Source organism: Ovis canadensis, chromosome 1 (assembly GCF_042477335.2).
Source record: "Ovis canadensis isolate MfBH-ARS-UI-01 breed Bighorn chromosome 1, ARS-UI_OviCan_v2, whole genome shotgun sequence".
NCBI classification, from domain to species: domain Eukaryota; kingdom Metazoa; phylum Chordata; class Mammalia; order Artiodactyla; family Bovidae; genus Ovis; species Ovis canadensis.
The window spans coordinates 207,446,654-207,473,831 of NC_091245.1; the positions used below are offsets into that span (position 1 = coordinate 207,446,654).

Genomic DNA, 27,178 nt, shown 5'->3' on the forward strand with positions numbered 1-27,178 from the left:
GAAATGACAGAATGAAATCAGAGTGTTATGTTCACAGACATTATATGTGATAGGGTGAAGAGAAAAAAAAACATCAGATAGGAAATTATTGCTAGAATGAAGCATCAAGTTCACAAATGCTGGACTGGCAGAGAGCCATATTATAGGAAGCTGTGCTCTGGTGTCAGACAAAGAAACTTGAGCTTAAGCCATTTCAAGTGAGGTGACAGGCCTTCCGAGGGAATAATAGCATCACACAACAGTCACTGAATTAATGGTAAGTATGGTTCCTTTTTTTGAGTAAACTTGTTTATATAATTCTGTGTTAAATATACCTGTGAGATGTGTTTATTCCCAGGGAGTAAAAAAAAATCTCCTGGTTTTCTGTAATAGAGATTCTTAGGTATAATAAGGACAAAGAGGGATATTTTTCTTGATCAGAACATCTTGGACCATCAGTAGGAAGCACAGACTGTGAGCTTGTTAAGGTCATGATTCCTGGCTCATTCATTTTGGAATGCATAGTGTGTAAAAGGTACTCAATAGGTGTTTGTCAAATTAATTAATACCAATAACTGAGTAGTTAGGGAAGAAAACATCTGGTTCCGAAATGTCAAAGTGAAAGAAAGTGAAGTATACTGAATGATTTCAGTACATCATAAGCTATACAGTAAGGGTACTGGTTGCCGTCCTTTAGACTCGGGGCACTCCGTGTTGCACCTCTCAGAACCCTTCAAGGTTCAGTCTGATTGGAGGAAAGTGAGCCCTGACAATCTGTTGCTTTAATTATTTTTCCACAGATGAAACCATCAGTTGGGCTCTAAAATCTGCTCTCATTTTTAAAAGGACAGCTTTCTATTTTCTCAAAATGACAAATCTAGTATATTATAAATTATTATGCTTAAAAAGCAGTTTCCTTCTGGTTAACTATCATTCTAGAATTTCCAGACCAGACTTCAGGGAAGCTTTTTCCAGTAATGACCAGGCTTGTATATTTTATCAACTGGTAAAGAAATTTATCAGGAACAATTTTACATTACATATTTGAAACTTTTCTTGAAAATTTATCAAACAGATGTCAGAACTACGTTGTATGAACACAGTTTAATTTCTGGTTATTTGTACTTACAAATAACAGCCACTGAAACTCAGAGCCATTGTGAGAGTTAGGGTCCATAAAAATGATCCCTTCTTGAAAAGTCAAAGTATGTAAAGCATAAATATATTCTGAACTGTACACTTAAAAATGGTTAAGATAATAAATTTAAATGTGTATTTTACCACGATAAAAAAAATGGGGGAAGAAAAAGACTGCATAGAGAGATGTTTGGTAACAGTTACCTCATTGATTTTTCTAGGTTAAACCATCACAGTTGTGTTCAATGGCAAAATCTTGGCATTTACCCTTTTATCTATATTAGAATAAATCCAAAATTCTTTTCTGAGGAAAATCTTGGCTTAGCCCGCAAATGTTTCCTCAGTTCCCATCTGTTTCCTTAACTTTTATAAAACCACGTGAAACCCATCCCCAGTTCTGCTGAGTACTAATGGAAGTGAATATACCCTAAATTGCCAACATTCCTTTCTGATTTGCAAATTTGTCAGAAATGCTCAGCTGGGAGAAGAAATGTTAATGGAGGATTTCGTGAGGACTATGTACTTTCTTCTGGTGATGTCTATTTTATCTTCAGATACAAGAAAAATGATCAGAAATCTGTCTTTAGATAGTCTTATTTTGGCTCCTGCTATGGTGGCTTTTACTGAACTGCAGTTTAGGATCATGTGAACAGCCTAAGTCCAGAGAAGGTAGGAGAAGCAGCCTCCGGAAGCCCATGACTGCTTTTGCTGTGGAGGTGCAGCTGGGAACACCGCTCACTCATCACACTGTTCTACTGAGGAGAGCCTGCAGAAACTCCTCACCACAGATGACTCTGCTTCTCTTGAGCAACTAGTTTGTTTTGCAAGCTTCTGAGCATTTTGAATTATGTAATTGAACGAGCTTCCTTCTGTCATTTTGTTGCTATTTTAAAATTTCAGAGAATTATTTATGGCAAGTGCCTAGACTCTACAGCACACATTTCATGAATTACTCTTACCCTGGATTTCTTGTTTTGTCTAATTTCAGCTTCCCTTTGGCTAGTTATTTTACCTCCTTTGTATCTTATTATACCTTCTATATTTTGTTAAGATATATTATACCTTCTATATTTTGAAGATGTTCAATTGTTTCTGAATAGAAGGAATAAAAGAAAATAAGACAGTCATTCACATTAGAAATCATACAGATTAGTTTTAAGATGATAAGCCCCAAATAATCTAATCCGAAGATTGTGATTTCCTTTACTGCCACCACAATTATGTATGTTTTCACTACAGTGAGTAGAGATGTTAATTTGTGTGAGTCAGCGATTAACTGTAAGGAAACAAACGAATGAGTAAAGTTTGAAGTCAGGTTTGGTAGTATGTGAAAGGAGGGGAAAAAATATGATCAGGAAGAAAACATGCTGAGTCAAACAAAGAACTGTGTTTGTTAAGGTTGCAAGAAGTAGAATGGATTGGAAGTTGAGTATTAAGAAATAATACTCCAAGAGATTTCTGTATGGGAAACAGAAAGAAAGTGGCTGCTTGTTTGAAGGGTTTTTGGTAATATTAATAGCTTACTATTAAGGAAGGGTCTGGGCTTCCCAGGTGGCACTAGTGGTAAAGAACCTGCCTGCCAATACAGGAGACGCAAGAGAAGCAGGTTTGATCCCTGGGTTGTGACGATCCCCTGGGGAAGGAAATGACAACCCACTCTAGTATTCTTGCCTGGAAAATTCCATGCACGGAGGAGCCTGGCGGGCTACAGTCCATAGGGCCAGAAAGAGTTGGATAACTGAGTACATACATACACACACAAGGAAGGGTCTGGTTGATTTCACAGAAATAACAGCAAGGAAATAGCAGAGAGCAGGTGAGCGTGGAGTGGGGCATAATCCTGTATAGCATACAAAGCCTGTTACTGCCTTAGTGCTCAGGGAAGAAGGGCTCTGGGATGGACTGAGGGCAGTGGCTGTGTTGGTTTGCGTCAGGGGACATAGGACGCTGGGGCAGAAACAGAATACAACCAGTAGGAGAAGTCACACCTCTCTGGGAGTCAGGTGAGAAGAAGATCTCAAATGAAGACAGCTGAGATCAGGCAGTGACCCTGCAAGAACCCGGAGTAGGAAATTCTCTGGTAACCTAGGGCCTGGCACATATTCTGTGTTCAGAATTTTTTTGTTACAATAAATATGCGTGAGTACTCAGTTGCATACAACTCGTTGTGACCCCTCCAGGCTTCTCTGTCCATGGAATTTTCCAGGCAAGAATACTGGAGTGGGTTGCCATTTCCTCCTCCAGGGGATCTTCCTGACCCAGGTTTCAAACCCATGTCTCCTGTGTCTGCTGCACTGGCAGGCATATTCTTTACCACTGTACTACCTGGGAAGCCCCAGTTACATAAATAAAGCTGTACCAAATTGAACTGTGTGTCTGAGTTACTCTGTTCGCCCACTTGCCTGTGGTTAATATTCTGACGTGGCTCTCACAGCAAGGCCATTTGTTGTGCACATATGACAGGATCTGGATGCATCAGCCTTTCACAGTGACTCCTACAGAGAAGAGGAAAGAGATGAATGGGGCTGTGGTCTCAGACATTTCGGGTGGTTTCACATGCTTCATGTACTTCTGTTTGGAAGTCTCTTCTGATATCCTGAAGAGAAGAAAGCTTCTTCTTGACTAATTCTTCTTCATCATTTGAGTCTCAGCTTAAAAGTTAAATTTCAGAGAAGCTCAGGTTTCCTTACGGAGCTGGGTTAAGACATTTGTAAGCACTCAAAAGATCCCAGTGGCTGCCACCCCCCCTCCCGAGCTAAATACAAACTCAAACACACACACAAAAGTGTGAAACATTTACCTGTTTTGGAAATAACATACCACAAAATGTATACATATCCTGAATAACTTCTTTCTAGATTTTCTTTTGATTGAAATTATCCCCCTCTGTCTCTCTTTCATACATGCTGCCCTATTCTCTCTTGTTTCCTTTTTTTTCCCCCCTTGAGTCTCTCCTTGTGCCCCAAACAAATGCTGAGTCAACTGTCAAGGTAATTCTGCACTCTTCTCATTAAGCATTTCCAGTGTCCTGCTGCTGCTGCTGCTGCTAAGTCGCTTCAGTCGTGTCCAACTCTGTGCGACCCCATAGACAGCAGCCCACCAGGCTCCGCCATCCCTGGGATTCTCCAGGCAAGAACACTGGAGTGGGTTGCCGTTTCCTTCTCCAACGCATGAAAGTGAAAAGTGAAAGTGAAATCGCTCAGTCGTGTCTGACTCTTCCGACCCCATGGACTGCAGCCCTCCAGGCTCCTCCATCCATGGGATTTTCCAGGCAAGAGTACTGGAGTGGGGTGCCATTGCCTTCTCCAGTGTCCTATACCTTCCCAAATATTTTGCACACTGGTAATCATGTAATTTTTTGCTGAAATTGCTTTAATGCCTGTCTTCCCTATGACACTATTCTTCTGTGGGGAAGGGTCTCAGTTTGTTCAAACATTTGTTTACTCGACCAACTATCTTGCCAAATATAAATAACTCTGGGGCTTCCAGGGTGGCTGAGCAGTAAAGAATCTGCCCACAATGCAGGAGATGCAGCGGGAGCTCCAAGTTTGATCCCTGGACCAGGAAGATCCCCTAGAGAAGGAAATGGCAACCCACTCCAATTTTCTTGCCTGGAGATTCCCATGGACGGAGGAGGAGGAGACTATAGTCCATAGAATCCCAAAGAGTCAGATATGACTGAAGTGACTTAACACAAACACACACACTGTCATTGTGCTAGGTGTCTGGGTTAATGTTCCCAGACACATTACACTTCAGGAGTTCATTGTTTAAGTCCTGGTTAAGTCATGTTAAGTCCGTCTTAAAATTAAGTTATTAAAGTAACACAATTTTATACCTGTCATCTTATATATAGTGAAAATATTATATGTGAAAGTATTAAAAGTTACTGGTATATAGAGTAAAAAAGGTCTATAAGAAGATAAAATTTAAAAATTTCTTAGTTCTGTCACCTCCAACTTTAGACTTGTTTTTTTCACTGATCAGATCCTCAAAGTTTCATCTGGGATGTGGTAACTTTTTTAGATGGAGCAATGTTTTATGCATATGTATCATATGCATACTTAGGGACTTTGCATGAAGAAGCATTCTGTCTGTTGAAAAGGAGACTGCACTTCTACACAATGCAGGGCTGATGGTTTGTCAGTGTGTATGTGTATTTTTGCATGTATATGTGTGCATCTGGGTGCCAGGAGGGGAGGAGATGAAGAGGTGATGTGTGCATGTTTTATTACTTAGTTCATTTAATTTTTATCCAGAGTTACTGATGAGTGTAAAGTCATAGACTCAACCCTCAGAGGTGATTGTTAGCTTTACCAACAGAAAAGTTTATCTCAGGACTATAGCTTGTATTTCCAGCTCCCAAAATAGGACAGGAGAGAGCAAATAACTCAGTGAAATCACTAACATGACCATAAATTCAATTCATATAATGGCAGATCAATAATACCATTTCTTTTTTGAGGTCAGATCATCATTGTAAACGGAGATTACTGTTAGATGTATCACACTGTGACTTTCCACTGTCATATGAGAAAAAAGAGGAACCACAATAGAAAAGGTAAACAACTTTTAAACACATGCATGTATATGTTTTCCTATGTATTATTATATGTATTTTTATTAATGTACCTGTACAGAAAGATATAAATCTAATTTAACCTTGAATAATATAATAATGCATGTGAATTCTAATGGATAAGCCTTAGTCCATCTCTGTAATTAATGATAGCTTTAATGAATGTGAGTGCTCCAGCAAGGTTGCGTTAGAATTCTGAATGGCCTCTTATTTTTACTTTATTGTTTTGAAATGCCAGACAAGAAAATGCAACTTTTCTCCTGTGTTAATTAAATAGTAAATTCGGAGAGATGCCAGCTTTTAGATTGCATCCATCAGTTTTAGCTCCCTCTGTTGTGTTTTATCAAGTTGCTATTTACATGCTGGTACAGTACTGCATTTGTAGTTTCAATATTGTCCCCATTATCTTTCCTAGAGTGAACACCTCATTGCTGACCCTAAACATGCTCTCATGCACCTCAGGAGGGTAGGTGTCCTGGCCTGGTACCAGAAAGAACCTCTTCTTTTTTGAGGTCAGATCATGGACACATGAGGTTCTGAGGGTCTTAATTGTTCTCCTAGTCAAGGCTATGGTTTTTCCAGTAGTCATGTATGGATGTGACAGTTGGGCTGTGAAGAAGGCTGAGTGCCGAAGAATTGATGCTTTTGAACTGTGGTGTTGGAGAAGACTCTTGAGAGTTCCTTGGACTGCAAGGAGATCCAACCAGTCCATTCTGAAGGAGATCAGCCCTGGGATTTCTTTGGAGGGAATGATGCTAAAGCTGAAACTCCAGTACTTTGGCCACCTCATGCGAAGAGTTGACTCATTGGAGAAGACTTTGATGTTGGGAGGGATTGAGGGCAGGAGGAGAAGGGGATGACCGAGGATGAGATGGCTGGATGGCATCACTAACTCGATGGATGTGAATCTGAGTGAACTCCGGGAGTTGGTGATGGATAGGGAGGCCTGGCGTGCTGTGATTCATGGGGTCGCAAAGAGTCGGACACGACTGAGCGACTGAACTGAACTGAACTCAGGGGCTCTTTGTAGAACATGTAGATGGAATTTGTCTCCAGTTGGAACCTGGGAGTCTCTTCTTCCTGGATTTTCCTTCTTCCTTTTGCCTATCTGCTCTTTCCCAGAATCTCCATTCTCAGCTTCTCCCTGCCCCTGGGGTCAGAGTCTAAGAAGATGCATCACTGAATCCAACCTGGGAGAAGGACAGAAAGTACTTGCATTCTTCAAAGCTGGGGATTTGCTGCTATTGCTCATTGGTTTTAATATAACTTTGATGCTTTATTAATTTTACTATTAATATTTAATAATAATCACAAGTGAGCAAATACAGCCCACTCTGTAATTCTTCTTTATTCATCTGTCTCAAATTTCTCTTGATTAGATGTTAAACTGAGAGTAAAAGTATGCTTATTTAGAGTAAATTTGGCTCCTTATAGGCAGATGCAATAATCATACTATTTAACACTTTACATTCTCATAACTAATAGAGAAGCTTTCTTAATAACATTTAATTATTAATAAGTGGGGAGATCTCAATATTGTGCTCAGAGAATATAATTGTAGAGTAAAAGACATCTTTTGTGAGTGTACTCTGCTGAGGGTCTCAATGTCTATGTTATAATACTTTGTATTTCTTTCTCCAACAATATCATCTCTGTGGATAAGAGATATTCTATATCTTGCTCTCATCTCTTTCTCCCTAATTAGTTTCAGCTGCCTTCTCTGCAAGCAGTTTCCTTTATTTCATCATTCAGATAGAGTGAGGCCTTTGAAAGCTAGTGAATCAACGGAAGTCAGAAAATTATATATCATACATTTAACAATATAATTTATTTAATAATTGTGTACAATCTGATTACTGTGAGTACAGTTTTTATTTATTTATTTGTGGCTGTACTAGGTCTTTGTTGCGTGCATGAGCTTTCTCTAGTTGTGATCAGGGGCTACTTTCTATTTGTGGTGCTCAGGCTTCTCACTGCAGCGGCTTCTCTTGTTGCAGAGCGCGGGCTTTAGAGTGTTCAGGCTTCAGTATTTGCAGCACATGGGCTCAGTAGTTGCGGCTTGCAGGCTGTAGAGTACGGGCTCAGTAGTTGGGGCGCATGGACTTAGTTGCTCAGATGTATGTGGAATCTTCCTGGACCAGGGATCAAACCTATGTCCCCTGCATTGGCAGGCCGATTCTTAACCACTAGACCATCAGGGAAGTCCTGTGAGTACAATTCTGTTTAAAAAGAGTACATGACAGCAACCTTTATTCTCTCAGGATTATTTGAGTGGAAAAATCCCTGGAAGGGTATAAAAGAACTCGTGGTATAATTTTGATTTATCAGTAATGCAAATTAGCTTTGATCTTACCATCAAAATGTCAGGGAGAATTGACTCAAAATTGGAAGTAAGATCCTCAGTTCCAGTCCTTGGCTGCTTAGGTGGTTGATGCCCTCAGATAGTTCCCTCATAGCAATAGTGAAGATTGCCATCTTATGGAGTAAAAAAATTAATCTGGCCTTTACTTTCATACCTGAAATAAAACTAAGAGGAAAATTATGTCAGTTTTAGTTGTAACTAAGTTCAGTAGAATTTCACTTAGCCTCACCTACATTTCCCAAACCACTAGACCACTAAATGTTCACTGGAGATTTAAGGTCATCGTAAAATGAGATGGCATTTTGGTAATTAACTGATTTAATGTTGAGTGCCAAGACACAATTGAGGCTCAAAATCCACAAACCTCAAATCCATTAAATTATCCTGTTTTGAAAGTCTACTTTAGGAAAAATATGCAGATGGTTTTAAAATAGCTATTTCATTTTCTATAACCACAGTCTGAAGAAATGTTAAATTGTATAGTCTGAGAAAGCTTTCAGAAGACTCTCAAGATGTGAGCTGATATATTTCATTAGGGAAAGAGCATTGCCTGGTAGTTAATTTAGCCAACAATATGATTTATCTCTAATATAAACTCCCAGATATGAAAAAATATACCATTAGATTTTAAACAATCAATAACTGTTAATCAAGATTCAAGTTACTTCAAGGATGCTTAGATTTGATTTGACTATTCTCTCACTTTATATTGTTTCTTCTCTGGGTTTATAGGCAATAATTTTTCAGATGCAATTATATTAAAAAATTTAATTTTCTTTTGCATTATTTGACAGAATAGGTGTATTCCCAGATTATGAAATGTTATGAAATGTTTTATAGGAGTTATTGGGCTTCCCAGGTGGTGCAATGGTAAAGAATCTGCCTGCCAATACAGGAGATGCTGGAGACCTGGATTTGGTCCCTGGGTTGGGAAGACCCCCTGGAGTAGGAAATTGCAACCCACTCCAGTATTCTTGCCTGGAAAATTCCATGGATGGAGGAGCCTGACAGACTACAGTCCATGAGGTCGCAAAGAGTCAAACACGACTGAACATGCACCTCTGCTTACGAGTTATTGTTTTTCTTAAATTGTTCACTATTTTTCCTATTATTTCCCACAATCTTACTACATGAGTACAGTAATTGTTTAGTAGCTAGAAAAGCTATGATTATGCAATATTGTTTGACCCTGATTGATCTTTTAATCCACTGTATCCAATTTAATTCACACAACTTGGTATTTAACCTAATCAAAAACTTTCAGTTACAAAAGTCACATTTTATATACTTTCAAACTATGTCTAGTTTTCTATATAATTTTAATATCCAAAATCCAAATACCAATTGTTGAAAACTCTTGGCATTATATTTTACTTCTCTACCTACGTGTCTCATCTATTATGTCTTTCTCTCCATTTCTGACAAAAAGCAAGCCTCCAATTTAGCATACATAAATATCCAGGTCATTATCCAACCTCATCCTTAGTATCAAAGGAAATTCCAGTGCTATTATTACAGTGCTATGTATCTTTCAGTGGGCTTCTCTCACAGCTTCAGTAGGTAAAGAATCTGCCTGGATTCAATCCCTGGGTTGGGAAGATCCCCTGGAGAAGGAAATGGCAACCCACTCCAGTATTCTTGCCTAGAGAATCCCCATGGACAGAGGAGCCTGGCGGGTTACAGTTCATGGGTTGCAAAGAGTCAGACACAACTGTAGTGATTTAGCACAGGTTATCTTTTAAAGACTAGTACTTAGCACCCATATGTGGATCAACAAATCTGCCAACTACAGAGTTCACTTTTACTTAACAAAATGCAATAAGCCTTCCAGGACTGGATATTTCCTCATCCCTGTGCCAACGCAGGAAAACTGAGTAGGGGTAAAGCAGAAATCCTCTGGACATGGTGAAAGGAGCAGTAAACTTTATCCATATGCAGCATTTGGAGAGAGAACAAGTGGGAAGACCTTTGGCATCTGGGCAGGGCCAAGGTTTCTTGCTGAGGTCCCAGTCTGGCTCTTTTTCTGGGACAGCAGCCTGTGCTTATCTCTTCCTGGTCTGTTCAAGTTTGCAGTGGGGCTTCTGGCACTGTCTGAACCCCATGGGACCAATGGAGGTATCAGCCTGCAGCAGCACTAAGCAACCTCTCTCTAAAGCAGCAGCAGGGGTGAGATACCTGCCCGTGCTCTTCACTGGGCTCTGAGCAACACCAGGGGCCCACACAGCTCTCTGGTGACAGTTAACCCTGGGACTTATATTAGCATTTATGAAGGGATGCAACCTGCCCCATGATCACTTATTCACAGGTTCAAGATGGCTGCAGGCAGGATCGAGCTCAGAGAGCTATAGAAACACACCTGAAGCCAGAGCTAGTCCTCGCTGTTCCACATGGGGAGGTCAGAATTGGCCAGGAGCAGTGATAGTAGGAGCTACTGTGGTTGCTTTGGACCGGAGCAAGGAGTGGTGGGAACCCTCTGGGACCCTGCTGGAAGGCAGAAGGGACTTGGCAGGGGAGGGCTGAATCACTAGCAAGTACCCCGCAGAGGCCCTGAGCTGGTGATGATTGTATGATCCTCATTTCTTTGCTTTATTTTTTTCCCCTGGGAACCTGAGAAGTATCTGTTAAAACAAAAAGTCTCTCAAGTTTTGGGAAGTTCTACTGCTTGTAGGATTACACTCTGAGACTAAATTATCCCAGCCATACACAGTCAGAAAAATACTGCCACAATGGTGAGTTGCCTCCTTATCCTTTGTGCTGCTGCTGCTACTGCTGCTAAGTTGCTTCAGTTGTGTCCGGCTCTGTGCCACCCCACAGACGGCAGCCTACCAGGCTCCCCCGTCTCTGGGATTCTCCAGGCAAGAACACTGGAGTGGGTTGCCATCTCCTTCTCCAATGCATGAAAGTGAAAAGTGACAGTGAAGTCGCTCAGTCACGTCTGACTCTTCGCGACCCCATGGACTGCAGCCCTCTAGGCTCCTCCATCCATGGGATTTTCCAGGCAAGAGTACTGGAGTGGGGTGCCATTGCCTTCTGTGAGAGACTGTTAAATATGCAAAAGAGCAGCCATCATTTCAATGTATATAAACTGAAGGCCTACTATGTGCTAGGAGCTGTATTTACTATAGAGATCAAGGGAGGTGGGGTAAGTGAGACCTGTTCAAACTGAAGACAGAAAAGAAAGTTAACTTCTGGATGTCATTCCTGTGCATCCACCATTCTGTTTACATCCTGTAGCTGACCTGGAGTGCACTGTGCTCACTAGTAAGGGTGTAGATAGGAACAGAAAAGGTTTGACACTTTACCAGTGCAGAGGGGATTACCTGGGGAAGCCTTGGAGAATTTAACTGTTCGATAGAGTCTACTCTAAATGTCACAGATTAGAAAATGTTTCATCAGTAGTTTGATCGGACTGGGGATGTTCAATTTAGCAAAGCTCCCAAAAGATTGATATATGAGATCAGAAAGGTACTTTTATTAATTTACAATGAGAAATAAAACCTTTAGGGATTGCGGAGCCCATTGTTTAATTTTTCTTCCTCTGGTTATCCTCCCCTGTAAGAAGCCAAACAATCCGCAGAAATGTTGAGGAGCAAAGGCTTAGGAGAGGAGGTATTTGTGAGAGACTTATGGCATTATGTTAAGATGGCCCGGTGTGTGCATGTCTGCTCTAAGAAAATACCTACCAGGCAGACCAGATGCTATGAAGAAGCTGGCTGGATTTTCATTCCTCAAAACACAAATTGACTGGGCTTGGTCAATGTTTATACTGTGAATCTCCTTTTCCTCTATTTTTTTGGGCAGATCTAGTCTCTCTACCATTCTTACCTTTATTGATGAGGTAGCAGGCAATTTTGTTTCTCTAAGGTGCATCTCAGTGTAGATCTTTGTTTTAAAGCCCAGAGGGCAATCTTATTTCTCATTCTTAAAAGAGTATCTCCTCATGGAATGTGCTACTACTTGTGAGTGATTACTAAACTTTTAGCTATTAACTATTTTGACATCATTTCCAGTTTTACATTAGTTTCAGAAATGGGAGAAATAGCATGGAAATAGAGTGTATCATTAACAAGCTAGGTTTAAAATTAGGGTTTCCTAATGCCTAATCTGGCTTCCTTGGTAGCTCAGTGATAAAGAATCCACCTGCCAGTACAGGAGACCCAGGGTCAATCCTTGGGTTGAGAAGATCCTCTGGAGAAGGAAATGACAACCCACTCCAGTATTCTTGCCTGGGAAATCCCATGAATAGAATGACCTAGGGGACTACAGTCTATGGGATGGTGAAGAGAGAGTTGGACACAATTTAGCGACTAAATAACAACAGTGCCTAATCTCTTGATAATTCACTAGTTTTTGAAAGCTAATTACATGTTATTAATTTTTAATTGGCATGCTTATTATTTAATTGGGCACTAAGGTGCCAGTTAAAGAAGGAAAAGTCTATTGTATACTAAGGAAAATGGTTTATCAAATTTCCTAGAAGTCATTGTGCATTCTACAGCTTGGAGATTAAGTAGGTGGCTCATTGGGTAAAGAATCTGCCTGCATTACAAGAGACACAGGAGACCTGGGTTTGATCCCTGGGTCAGGAAGTTCCCCTGGAAGAGGAAATGGTGACCCATCCTAGTATTTTTACTGGGATAATCCCACGGACAGAGGAATGGGCTACAGTTGATGGGGTCACAAAGAGTTGGACACCACTGGGCATGCCTACACTCACAAAATCAGTTTGGGAGATATAAAATGTTCTGTAAAAACATTGTCAGCTGGGCATTCTCTCACTGTGATTGTGTCTCTCCGGGTTAAGAAGATTGCTAAGATCAGCATACTCTTCAAAACGAATAAGAACAATCCTTGTCAGTTTTAAATCAGCTCAAGCCAGTTTGGTTGCTTGACACTGAGAATCCCGGTCTAGCTGCGAGCCAGGTCCAGGCAGCTACTCTGTAAATGTTCTCTCTGGAGCTGCTTCTCTTCATGCTTGCTTCTGCAGATTAGGCCGCAGCCACTATTTGTCTTGGAAAGTCACCTTCCCAGGGGAGCAGGCAGTACACCCACTTGTAACTGGATGGCCACAGGGCTGGCTGTTAAATCCACTGGGTTTTCCAATGGAAAAACAAAATGGGAAGAAATGTTAGGATATATTCAAACACTCAGGGAATCTTCCTTCCCGAGACAGCACCCTCTGCTCCCATTACAAAAAAGGAAATTGAAACGAGAACTATTTATATCCACTCCTAGTAAGCCAATTTATGAAAACTGAGAAAATTCACCAGATTCTGAAATCCTCTGCTCCTATTACGTAGTTACATTGTTCAGGCATGACTTTTAATAGTTTAAGAAAAATCTCTCTTCTACCCTAGGAAACATAGTTAGTATACAAATAGAGAGGCAAAAAAATGTTACTCTTTGATAGTAATCCAAAGAATGCAAGTGAAAGCAATGTAAAAATAACATTTTACATTTACTAAAATAGCAAAATAAAAGTATGATAATTGTCAATGTTGAAGTGAAAGTATGTACTCATTCTTTATGGCACTATAATATCATCCTTTTGGGAAGGAATATGGAAACAAAGAGCAGACATAAGTATAATCACATCCTTTGTTCTGTCAATTCTATTTTGAGGAATTTTATCACAAACTAATTCAAAAGACATAAAAAAGGTATATACATGAATACATTCATTACCTCTTTATCCATAATAATGAGACATTGATACAGAGTAAATAATCAACATTAGGGGTATAGATTAAAATTTTTGGTTGATGACTTTCACAAACTAGGTATAACATTCCTTCATCTACCATAATTGAAAACAAGCACCTATTTCATGATACAAATGTGTACTACAGACACTACTGACACGGTCCAGCAGCTGGCAGTGACAAGAGATGATGCATTCTGCAATATAATGTCAAACATAAAATTTAGTTACTCAAATTTTAATGAAAGTACAGTTTCAATAGTCAAGGTTACTATTATGACATGTGTCTCAAAATAACCTAATAGTCCTGAGGGAGAGCTTCTTTTTTATAGTATCACAGCCAATAAATTAGGAAGAAATCAGAGTATCACTATGTAGGTATTGCTCAACAATGGTTATTTGCATCTCAAGAAGACAACCTGATATGTACCTTCTGATGGACGTTTATAAACATCTGTGAGGTGGTTTTGTCCTTCACCGAAAAAAAAAAAATCTAAATATGATCAAGTCTCAGATTTTAGTTTATAGAAGATGAAATGTGGCAGATGGCAGTATGACTAGAAGAATATGTTTAAGAGTCCATGGATATTCAGTCAGCAAAATCTAGACAATGAGGACATCTGTAGGCCTATGACCTTTTCCTTCAATAATAAGATTGCAAGTTTTTTTTTTTTTTTTAAAGAGAGAGATCTAGGGGAAACATAGATTAAAGAAAAAAATTCTCAAAATATATATCATTCCATAACAATATATGGACCCTTGGTATCAAGATTTGAACAAACTGTTTCTTAAAAAGTTTTCATAGTGTGATAAGGAAAATGTGAGCATTGGGTATTAGTAGTACGAAGGAATTTTTCCTGACTTTGAAGAGAGTGAAGTATTATAGCTTTTTAAAAAGAGAAGAACTAAAAATATGAAAATAAAAAGGAAAGTCCTTTTAAAATGATGCAATATTGAAATATATAGAGAATTAATGATATCTTGAATTTGCCTCAGAACAATCTTGAGTTTCTTCAAACAGAGCTCATATCAATTTTTTAAATGCAACTAAAGCCTACAGAATGTTGCCCATGTGCTCCAGACCTTTCCGTGTACAAATTTATTTATTCCTTTGAGGAACTTATCTTTTTTCACCAGAGCCTATTTAGAGCTTATTTCTGCTTCACAGATTTTTGCCTAGCTTCTGACACTACTTCAATACCATATGAACTATTTGCCATCATTTGCTTCTTTAAAAAAAATACAAATACAAATTCCACTATTAAAATGTATTCTTACCGGTGGCATCTCATCATAAAATGAAAGTCATAGAATCTGAGGCAGATTAAACCCATAAGTACTTAACAGATGCACATGATGGATTATGCATGAAGCGTGATAGAAACAGGTTAAAAATAAATTCTCTGTCTTGAGAAATTAGACCATCTAAAAGGGGAGAAAGTTGTATGGAAATAATTATAAAAACCAATAACATTTATTGATGTCTTACTATGGGCATGGAACTAGCTAAGCGCTTTACGTGCATTTGATTTTAATCCTCACAATGACTCTATGAAGTAGGTATTATTATTATTATTCCTAAAATACAAATTTAAAAACTAAAATATAAAAAGTTTATGTAACTTGCTAAGTGTCATACAGATAGTAGAAGGGCCTGGGACCCAGGTCTCTGTGAAGCAAAAGCCCACACTAGCACAGTCACACAAAACTATCTGCAGTCTACTCAGCTGAGTCTACTTCAGTAGACTCTGGTAGCCACAGTCTACTCGGTTGAGATTTACACCAAATGTTCATCGTACACAGCGGTATACAGTGAACAGCTCTATACAGACACTGCTATCTGCCACATGAATATGATGATGGTTAATTTTATGTGTCAACTTGACTGGGTCATAGGATGACCAGATATTTGGTCAAATTTTGTTCTGGGTGTTTTGTAAGGGTGTTTTTAGATGAGATTAACATTTTGATTAGTGATCAGATTGCCCTCCACAATGTGGGTGGGCCTCATCCAACCGGCTGAAGGCCTGAATGAAACAAAAGAGTGACCCTCCTCCAGAGAAGAGGGAGTTCGCCAGCAGATGGCCTTTGGATTTTATCTGCACAGTCAAGTTCTCCTGGGCCTCTGCCTGCTGGGCCGCCCTGTAGATTTGGACTTGCCAGTCTCCATAATCACATGAGCCAATTACTTATAATAAATTTCTTTCTCTCCTTCTCTTTATGTATATATTTAGTTCTGTTTCTCTGGAGAAGACTGACTAATGCAAATGTATTTCAAAGAAGCAGTGTTTAAATTACCACTAAATTTTGCAACACTGACATAGTAATTTTATATGAAAATGGCCTTTTCTTCCCATGAATCATATTCCTGAAAAAAATGTGCTTCTAAAAGTCATAAACAGATGATCCTACCTGCTATATTTGATTCCATCTTAGAGAAAAAACCAAAGGAAACAAGTTTTAATTGTCATCACCAATCTATTTCCAAATCATTCTATTGATAGAAATGTTGACCTTCTATCTCTATTATACAACTACTTTATGGAAAAAAATTATTAACTTGTTCAATACATTTTGGCAGTGCCTTTCTAGGCACTGAAAAACCAAAGAAAAAATTGTCCCTGACTTCAAGTAACTAATAATCTTAGTTTAAGCCAGATAAGCTAAAGTCTAGGCTCCAAAATCACCGTAGATGGTGACTGCAGCCATGAAATAAAAAGACACTTGCTCCTTGGAAGAAAAGCTATGACAAAACTAGACAGCATATTAAAAAGCAGAGACGTTACTTTGCCGATAAAGGTCTGTAGAGTCAAAGCTACGGTTTTTCCAGTAGTCATGTATGGATGTGATAGTTGGACCATAAAGAAAGTTGTGCACTGAAGAATTGATGCTTTTGAACTGTAGTGTTGGAGAAGACTCTTGAGAGTCCCTTGGACTGCAAGGAGATCAAACCAGTCAATCCTAAGGAAATCAACCCTGAATATTATTTGGAAGGACTGACGCTGAAGCTGAAGCTCAATACTTTGGCAACCTGATGAGAAGAACTGACTCATCAGAAAAACCTCTGATACAGGGAAAGACTGAAGGCAGGAGGAGAAGGGGACAGCAGAGGATGAAATGGTTGGATGGCATCACTGATTCAATGGACATGAGTTTGAACAAGCTCTGGGAGTTGGCGATGGACAGGGAAGCATGGCATGCTGCAGTCCATGGGGTCACAAAGAGTCGGACATGACTGACCGACTGACTTGAACTGATCTGAAGCTAAAGTCATTAGGCTTCCCGATGGCTCAGTGGTAAAGAATTCGCCTGCAATGAAGAAGATACAGAAGACCTGGGTTCAATCTGTGGGTTGAGAAGATTCCCCTGGAGGAGGGCATGGCAACCCACTCCATTATTCTTGCCAGGGGAATCCTATGGACAGAGGAGCCTGGTGGGCTACAGTCCATGTGGTTGCAAAGAGCTGGACACAACTGAAGTGACTGAGCACGAGCTAAAGCCACTACAATATCATGATACCTGCTGTATTGGAGGCACGTGCCAACTGCAATGGGTACAAAGAAGTACTGTCTAATCTCCAAGAGAGTCGGGAAGACACCCCAGAATAATAGTTTTAATATTTAAAAAATGTATTGTGATGATTTTCCTTTCAGATCTTCATTTAAGACAAGCTCCACACTATATCAACACAAAAGGAATCCTGATTATATGTTTTTGTTTATTGACCTCTGTACCTAGTTCTATAGTTAATAAGGAAGCTACCTTCAAACCCAGGAGGAGCTCATGTTTTTCTAGGCAATTCCATTTTTCTTTCTGTCTTTTACAGAGTCCTGGAGGATGGGTTTCAGAGCAACCCATGTATATATGTAATGAAATTACGTATATCCGAAATAGAGTCACTTCCCTTTCTCTCCTATAAACTCCAGATCAACAATGTCAGCCCCTGACTCCAGACCTACAGAGGGAGAAAGAATGATTCATTTCCCCATTGATTTTCCATACTCACATGCAATTAAGAAATTTGAAATTGTTTAAAATAATTAACAATAAGCTCTCCTACTTTTCTCCCATTCTTGGATTAATTTTTCTTATGAGCCATCCCTGGGAATTCATATTTAAGAACTTGATCTTCCTTGACATTAATGGGACTAATGTTACCTTATAAGCAGCCCCTTTATGTTTATTTGCTCAATCAAAACCAAATTTAATCACTGCATTCCATGCTATGTTTCAGATAATGCTCTCAAATTAAACTCTTTGCCAACTTATGTCTCCTAGTAACTTTCTTGATCTAAATAGAACCTTGACATTAGAATAGATTTTCACGTCTACTGACTAGTGAATAGAAAATAATGGTCAGCTTTTAGATATACTTTATGTGAATTAAAATTGGCCCAGTTTTATATATGTTTTAAATCAAGAGAGGTTAGGTATCTTTCATTATTATGAAAGGGTTTCTGCCCCATGGATGCCTCCTTTCCTTCACAAAATGGCATATTGAACCATAAAACTAAGAAAGGAGGAAACATTTTGAGTGGAGGCAGATTTGCGACTTACTTTCCAGGGATATGTTGGCTGGGATGTACAATCCCAGTGGCATTTTGCACATTGGAAGGCATAACAGCTCACTAATGTCTTGTTGAGGGTGGTGGAGTGGGATGTAACAAAATTCAGTTTGTTTCAAGTGTCAGTGACCAAAGGGATCAGATTGGGAGGGATAGAGCAGGCAGCACTAGTTCTGGATATTCTAGGGCCTAAAACTGTAGAGCAAGAAGTGTGTTTACGATACAGTGAGGCATACCATGGGCCAGCTTGCTGGGGTTCAGAGCTGAGCACCAGTCTCACAGATGTTCAGGAGGGAGGTGCAACCAGGTGCCGAGGACCAGCTGTGAACCCTGGTCAGTTTTAGTGAAGTTAGAAAGGAACAGTGGCTCATTGGTGCTCATGTGGCACCTGGGATTCACTTTTCATCATGGGGAGCTCAGAGGAACAGATGAGTATCATCTCGAGGAGGAGTTAGAAATTGTGCTGGGACTTGGGAAGGATGAAATTTTCGTTAATTGTGAAGGAGTTCACATTTGAAGTCCGGTCCTGCTGGGAGTGGCCTGAGAACTCAGAATCAGGCACTGAGAAAGGGGTAGGGGTGGGGCAATGAGTCAGGCCACCCATACACAGGAGTGTGTGTGTGATCAGTCACTCAACTGTGTCCAACTCTTTATGACCCCCATGGACTGTGGTCCGCTTGGCTCCTCTGTCCATGGGACTTTCCAGGCAAGCATACTGAAGTAGGCTGCCATTTCCTCCTCCAGGGGATTTTTCCGACCCAGGGGATCCTACCCAGGTCTCCTGCATTGCAGGCGGATTCTTTAACGCTGAGCCACCAGGGAAAACCGGAAGAGATAGCTATTAATACTTCCCGCATCCCTACTGTGAAGACATTACTAATTCGGATCCAAACTGGTATCTTCCTGAAGGACGCCTTAAAAACAGTTAAGTGTATCATCTTGAAAACAAAATGAAGTTTAGAGTTTATTATGAAAAACAGCTATTTTTTTTGTGTGTCTGCCCTAAGTGAAGTCCACAGTTTATGGAGCCTAAGCATTGAAATGTTTGCTGCCTTACAGTAAGACATTTCTGCGGCAACATGTTTTTCTTGTCGTAAGATTGTCACCTGTTAGACCTTATTGTAATCATGGGTTCATACCTTTGGCTCCAGCTCTTGTTTGCTAGGGCAATATTAAACTTAGATTAGATATAAACTCTCTGCTAAACTAAGTGGTTGAAAGAGTGCCTTCAGAAGTGCAATACTGATTGTCCTCCTTCTGACCTTCTCTGTGCATTTTCTTTCTTATCTCGGTAACCAGAGGAATAACTAGGAGAGGTGAAGTTGGCTAAGATCCACTCCTTCACTGCCTGGAAGGTGACAGCTGCCCTAGTTCTTTGCCAATAATGATTTGACTGGAGAGGTGAAGGGTTGGACCTTGAACAGTAGCTATTCTGGCTTCTGAAGGAGTATGGGCAAAAGAGGGTGAGTGAAGGGCTCACGGCCCCTGCACTCTTCTCTCTCACTGTGGAATGCACCCCTAGATTCCCCTAGCCCCTTCATCTGTCCCTCTACAGATCACTGATGCCCACCCATACTTGGTCCTTCCCTCCCACTTGGACTCATTACCTCTTCTTGATCTGTCACGCCCTGTGTCCTCTGTCAAGGTATAAGGTGAAGTGAGCTTTGGAATGACAAGGATCTCCTCTGAGTTAGTGCACCTGATCCTCAATTTCCTGTTCTGGGAAATGGTAATAAAACCTACTTCACACAATTATTTTGAGGATTAAAAAAAGTATTTTTAAAATGTTTTTATGTATATATTTCTAGGCATGCAGTACACATTCTGTAAATGTTGGTACATTTTCCTGCCTTATTAATCTTTATCATTTGACCACTTCCATGTTCTTTTTACCTCTAAAACTTTACTACTACAAGTGTGGTCTGGGAACCAGCAACATCTGGGACCCAGCACGGACAGAATATACATTTTAACATCTCCGTGTTAGTACTGCACGTTAGCGCTAACATGTTTCACATACATGTTAAAAGAAGCACTTGAGAAGCACTGCTGTTAAGACAGAGACTGCTTCTCTCACTCTCCTTTTGCTAAAGGGGAAGGGATAATGAACATCACTGATTACCTGCCTGCTCTGTGTCAGCTGCTGGTTTCTCGACTGCCATTTCCCTCCTCCTCACTCTGCGAGGTTGGCACTGTCATCTCCCTTTACCTGTGAAGAAATGGAAGTGAAGGGGTTAACTCCCCAACACAAGAGCAAGTACAGATTCAGATTCAACTCTTTTTTGCCTGCAAACTTTACGCTACTTCAAAACTACGTAAGTCTACTGGCTTTCGCTTCTGGAGAAGAAGACAAAAGTGGGAAAAAAAAATGAAAATAGAAAAAAACAAAAAGAGAGGCATGGAAGCATTAACGGTAACCTTGAGTTTCAATTAAATCAATAAAGGACCAGTTTTTTTAGACCTGTAAGAAACATTTTCATATCAATTTTAAGTTAGAAAGAGGCATACTTTTTGTGTTTTTAAAAATTTATCAGGAAAGAGAAAAAAGAGTTGAAAATCACTGTTACACAGGAAACACTAGTTTCCAATAAAATTTTACATATTTTCGTAGTAATCCATGTAAAATTTTTTAACATTCCATTTTAAATCATTCCACAGAAAAGATGAACCATCTCATTGTCTTATGGGTGAGACACTACTGCATTATCTCTTTGGAATTGGAAACCTGTATATTGAACTGAGTTCCCTGTGCTATATAGTAGGTCCTTGTTGGTTATCTTTAAATATAGCAGTGTGTACATGTCATCCCAAACTCCCAGTCTATCCCTTCCTTTACCCTTCCCCTCTGGTAACCACAAGCTCGTTGTCTAAGCCTGTGAGTCTGTTTCTGTTTTGTAAATAAGAAGAACCATTTTCTTGATGCCTGATTCCAACTGTCCTCAATTCTTTTCTGGGTTCCTTGCCCTTTATTTGATATTGACATACATTTTGGCAGTTAATAAACAGTGATAAAATATTCCACAAACATGAAGTGATTGTTCAGTTTTCATCCTGTTCAGTGAAGCAAAGTTACAACTGATCGTGGCACCTAATCCAGCATGTGATTGTGTTGTTTCCTTTGTGAGTTTTTTAAAATGAATATTTTCACCCTGAAAGTGAAAGAAAGTGAAGTCGCTCAGTCCTGTCTGACTCTTCGCGACCCCACCAGGCTCCTCCATCCATGCGATTCTCCAGGCCAGAATACTGGCGTGGGTTGCCATTTCCTTCTCGAGGGGATCTTCCCGACCCAGGGGTTGAACCCAGGTCTCCCGCATTGTAGGCAGACGCTTTACCGTCTGAGCCACCAGGGAAGTCCTGACTAGATTGTAATATTGTAACTATAAAAGTTAATAAACCATTCCAATTTACCAAACTTTTCCTCTATTATCATTTTTCCATACTTTGAAGCTTAACTCACTAGACAACATTCCCTAACTTGCCAGAAATGGGATAACTGTTCCAAGTAAGTAATTTTTTGAAACCTCTCCACCCCACTTACTTCTGTAAACATAAAACCTCATTCTGTAAGAGGGGATGATTATCTGAATTTATCCCCTTTGGACACCCAAACTGGCAGAGTCAGGTTGTAGTAGTCATCCATCTCAGATACCTATCTGTTGTGGGAATGAACTTCAGTTCACAAACAGCCACGCAGGAAATATCATATTTCTTTATTTTCCCTAAATCACTGAAATCTGACTTGGATCGCCCATCCCGCAGAACAGGAACAGCATTCACTCGCTGTCTTGATGGGGTCTTGCCACAGAACCGTGCTGAGAATCTGGGGAGAGATGGACCACCCTGGGACTGACCAGCAGGCCAGCCTGGCTTTTGTTGCCAGGCCTGTGTCTCATCCGCATGGGCTGAGGGCTCAGCTGCTTCTGGACCAGGCCTGAGGAAGGAGAACGCTGGGACAGCCAGGTTCTGTCCTGCTTCGGAGCACTGTAAACCTTCCTCTCGGAGGCCTTGCCTCGTCCTGTAGCTCTGCTCTTAAGCAGTGCAGCTAGTCCCTGGTGCTCTGCAGAACGTGCTGACTTCAGGCCCCTGTCCAGTCTCCCAGAATCCTCTCTCTCTCTCCTGATTTAAAAAAACGCTTTCCTAGGACTTCCCTGGGTGGTGATTTAGAATCCGCTTTCCAATGCAGGGACTCAGGGTTTGATCCCTGGTTGAGGAACTAAGACCTCACATGTGCAGGGCAACTAAGCCCATGAGCTGCAACTAGAGAGACGTCTGCGCACCGCAAGGAAAATTCCCACATGTTGCAATGAGGATCCCATGTGCTACAACTAAGACCTGCCACAGCAAATTAATAAATAAATATTAAAAAAATAAAAATGCTTTCCTTTCTCCTCTTCCCATGTAGCTCAGTTCAGTTCAGGCTCTCAGTTGTGTCCGACTCTTTGCGACCCCATGAATCGCAGCACGCCAGGCCTCCCTGTCCATCACCAACTCCCGGAGTTCACCCAAATTCATGTACATCGAGTCGGTGATGTGATCCAGCCATCTCATCCTCTGTCGCCCCCTTCTCCTCCTGCCCCTAATCCCACCCAGCATCAGGGTCTTTTCCAATGAGTCAACTCTTTGCATGAGGTGGCCAAAGTATCAGAGTTTCAGCCTCAGCATCAGATTTTGTTATTTTAACCTCTGAGTTGGTTTTTTAAAGTGAATTTTTTAAAGCCCTTTTTTAAAGGGGGAAAAAAAAAAACCCAGCCTTTATAATGAAGCCAATTTTGTCATGAAATGTGTTGAATGAGACTGTGAAAATAACAAAAATGGGACCCTGCGTTTGTCTAGTGGTTCATTTTAAAAATGTTTATAGTTGTTAGATTCACTATTACAGGAGAAGCACATCTTTACTTTGCAAAAAAGATCCAGCATCTTCTAAGAATTACATTATCGCATTCACTTGAATAATGAACTCCTTAAAGCTTTATAAATAATATCCACTGTCCTTAGAAAAAGGTCACTGAGTTACTGGCCTCAAGAATGTTGGTCTGATGAGGGAACATTTACTCTCTCTTTAATTTCAAGGAGCTTCTAAAAATAGTAATTGGACATTACCTATTCATTTATACAGGCATCAACTTTATATTTTGATTCATTAATAAGAACTCCATTTGGTGGAAAACTGTCCTGTGAAGCGCAAGTTCTGATGAAAAGTCTCCAAGGCACTCACTTTTATCTCAAGTCATCTGGGTAAATTTTGAAGTGGGGCTTGGTATTAGGTTAGTGGGAAAAATATCCTTTACTGCAAGCTTGTAAGATGTTTGCATTCCCCTTATAACTGTCATTTTCAGAAGTCTGTTCCTGCCTTTTTTAGAGTAGCCCCACAGACACGTGGGGACTTAAGACAGTCCCTGACTCCTTCCACTGTTCTTCCCTTCCTCCCTTGTGCTTTCCTTCCCTCCCTTTCTTCCTTTTAACCAGTGTCTTTCACTTACTGTTTTTAATTTTTCCTACAGGGCAACTCAAAATAGATTCACTCCCTCCCCAGACTTATAGTCTTACAATTAACTAGAGGTAATTATTATCGTTATTCATATCCCTCCATCTAAGATTAAATAATCACTCTCTATTAAAGGGGATAAGCTGTTTCAAGCTTTCTTTATAAACTAGTTATAGCCAGTATCTCTTGAAGTGAAGTGAAGTCACTCAGTTGTGTCCGACTCTTTGCGACCCCATGGACTGTAGCCAACCAAGCTCCTCTATCCATGGGATTTTCCAGGCAATAGTACTGGAGTGGATTGCCATTTCCTTCTCCAGAGGATCTTCCCGACTCAGGGATCGAACACGGGTCTCCCGCATTGTAGACAGACGCTTTACCGTCTGAGCCACCAGGGAAGTCCAGTATCTCTTGAGCACTTACTCTATGCCAGGCGGTATACCTACACCATTTCTAATCCTTACAACCTTGCTAGATGAGTTAATGATGCCTAACTCACCTATGACAGCCTTATCATCATAACATCCAAGATATGGTAAACGCAACTGAAGCTATAATAGTGGCTGACACATAGTAACATTCAATAAGTGTTAACTGTTTAATCTTGTACTTCTGCAAGCATCTGGAGAATTTTTTGACTCACTATAGTATTCTACTTTATTCGTTTTTAAAAAAAATTTCAAAAATTTCAAGAATTAACCTGAGGAAAACTTTTGGCTCCCCTTATTAGTTCACTGTCTCTCCTAGCTTTGTATTAACCCATATTTTTGATCTTTAAAGTCATTCGAAAGAATGATAAAAGATCAAGGATGGAGGCCTGCAATTTTCAAAAACCTTCAGGTTATTCTGGACCAGGCCCGCCTTGTACAGTTCTCTGAGGTTTATTTCTTTTGTGGAAAAGCACTATCCTGCACGACACGGGGAATGGCACCTGAAACCGGACTTTCAGCTCGAACAGGAGACACTAAACACAGAACTCTAGTGTGTTTCCATGCATTAAAATTCAGTCTGAAAAGATGCAGTTTTTTCAAAGCTCAGTTAAAGAGAAGGAGAAAGAGTACAAGGCTGTGGTGATCAGGGGTAGGGTAGCTGATTCAGCTGGGTCAACTGCCATTCCAGCCTGGGAACTGGTTGGGGAACATCATTTAAAGAACAGGCATTAGAATTTTTCCATTGGCTATGTAGGATACTGTTGCGTTTTTGCCCACACATCAGCTTGGATTTTTGGCCAGTTGCCTTGGGGCTTCCCCAGTGGCTCAGTGGTAAAGAATCCACCCACAATGCAGGAAATGCAGGAGACTGGGGTTAGATCCCTGGATAGGGAAGATCCCCTGGAGGAGGGCATGGCAACCCATGCCAGTATTCTTGCCTGGAGAATCCCACGGACAGAGGAGCCTGGCAGACACAGACCATGGATCACAAAGAGACATGACTAAAGCGACTTAGCACGCACGCACTTGAGTTCATGCTTCTTTGAACTGGGAAGGACTTGCAGAACTAGTCTAGATGGTTAGAGAAACTTCAGCGGTGGGACCGCGCTGGCTATTGATCTGGGATGCTCCCCTTTGGGGAAGGAAGTGCTCCGAAGTATAGAGCGCTTGGTCAGATTAGGGGACGTGAGGAGAAGCTTGCCGGAAGTAAACCTGGGATTTGATTTCTGTGTGCTACACCGAATCTTAAGTGGTACTGGGGAGATGACTGTATCATCTGTACCCTCAGTGTACTGAAGATGACTGATTCAGCTCCCCAACTCTGTCTTCTCTGTTTTCCCACAGTATAACTTCAGCCGGACATAATGATGAGACGGCTGGATGGCATCACCGACTCGATGGACGCAAGTCTGAGTGAAATCCGGGAGTTGGTGATGGACAGGGAGGCCTGGCGTGCTGCGATTCATGGGGTCGCAAAGAGTCGGACACAACTGAGCGACTGAACTGAACTGAACTGAACTGAAGCTGCCTTCCAAAGCACAGAAGGTCACCCTTATTCACAAAATGTCAAGGACAGAAGCAGACTGGGAAATATATTTAGTGGAGATTTTAGTAAAATATATTTATATGGTTCACTGTCACTTCCACAGATAACGTTGTTGCCAGTGGAATGTTCTAAGAACATTTCTATCAATCTCTGTGCTGACTCACATGTCATTCTCTACCCAAGAGCTCAGGGCCACTTTCTTATCATGAAATGTATGTGTTCCACAGAGACCTATACCCGTGGCAGTGTGTTATGGAGGAACACCAAGGTTTAAAATATTAGGAGCCAGACTAAAAATTTTTTTTCTAAATCTGATAAATCATAAATTGAAAAAAAAAATCTGAGGATAGAGCTTTTCCCAAATTTGACAGCATCCTAAATATTTACATGACATTACCAAATGAGTTATGAAGCTAAATTATGTCAATAAAATATCAATAATAAAGAGCAAAAAGCTTCAAACACTGAATTACCTATTTTCTTTATAGAAAATATTACAAAATAATTATCAACAGAAGATCTGATGAAAGAATATACTAACAAAAATGTTCCCAACAAGGATTATAATTATAAAGGGGTGCCAGGCAGATAATCAATAAAGATATGGTTGCTTTCTTGGATCTTGTGATTTTGTGACATGTCAACTTTTCAAAATTTGTAATTGCTTGTAATTTATTTTATCATTCCAAATAAATATTCATTTCCATACCAGCTTTTTCTGTTGTTACTGATCTTTTGGCTACATTCCCACAATCTGACAACAGATACTGCCTTCTGCTTTTGACTTTTGAGTGGTACTCTGTTTGACCCAGCTCACAGTCAGTACATGTTAATCTAGGGAATAAAAGCATAAATCATTGCAGTCTGGAGGGTTAGGTGGACCTCAAAAAGAGTGAACTACTCTTGGATTTGGAGGATGAGTAGAATTTGAAGAGGTGAGAGGGATAGTGACATCAGCAAAGATGTAGAGAGAGGAAGACCATGGAAAAATCAGAGGATTAAAAAATAGTTAAGATTAAGCTAAAAAAATGGAAGCTGTGAGGTGGTGGAGATGTTAACTAACCTTATTGTGGTAATCATTTTTTCAATATGTACTTATATAAAATCACTATGTCATGCATTTTAAACTCACACAATGTTGTTTGTCAATTATATCTCAATAAAGCTGGGAGAAAAAAGATTGGTTTCAGTAAAAGGCTTGTGTTGTATAAGGGGTAAGCAAACAGGAAAGGAAGTTTTAAGCCACATTAAGGTAAAAGAGTCTATTATAGATTGTCAGATTAAGGATATTTAACGTGTTGTACAGTCAAGGGAGAGTGTATTGGCCATCTGTTGCCTGTGCCTACAGATTAGCCCATCCTCTCATCTTGTAATAGCACCCTTATTTTCTATGGGA

At 40.3% G+C, this 27,178-nt stretch overlaps 1 long non-coding RNA gene across 1 annotated transcript; it reads left to right on the forward strand.

Moving 5' to 3' along the window:
• LOC138423403 (uncharacterized) lies at nucleotides 1-26,493 on the forward strand. The gene is made up of 4 exons (XR_011250255.1): nucleotides 1-256; nucleotides 5,587-5,677; nucleotides 23,440-23,558; nucleotides 25,581-26,493. It is a non-coding gene; the product is annotated as an uncharacterized lncRNA (long non-coding RNA).
• Nucleotides 26,494-27,178: the final 685 nt, after the last annotated feature.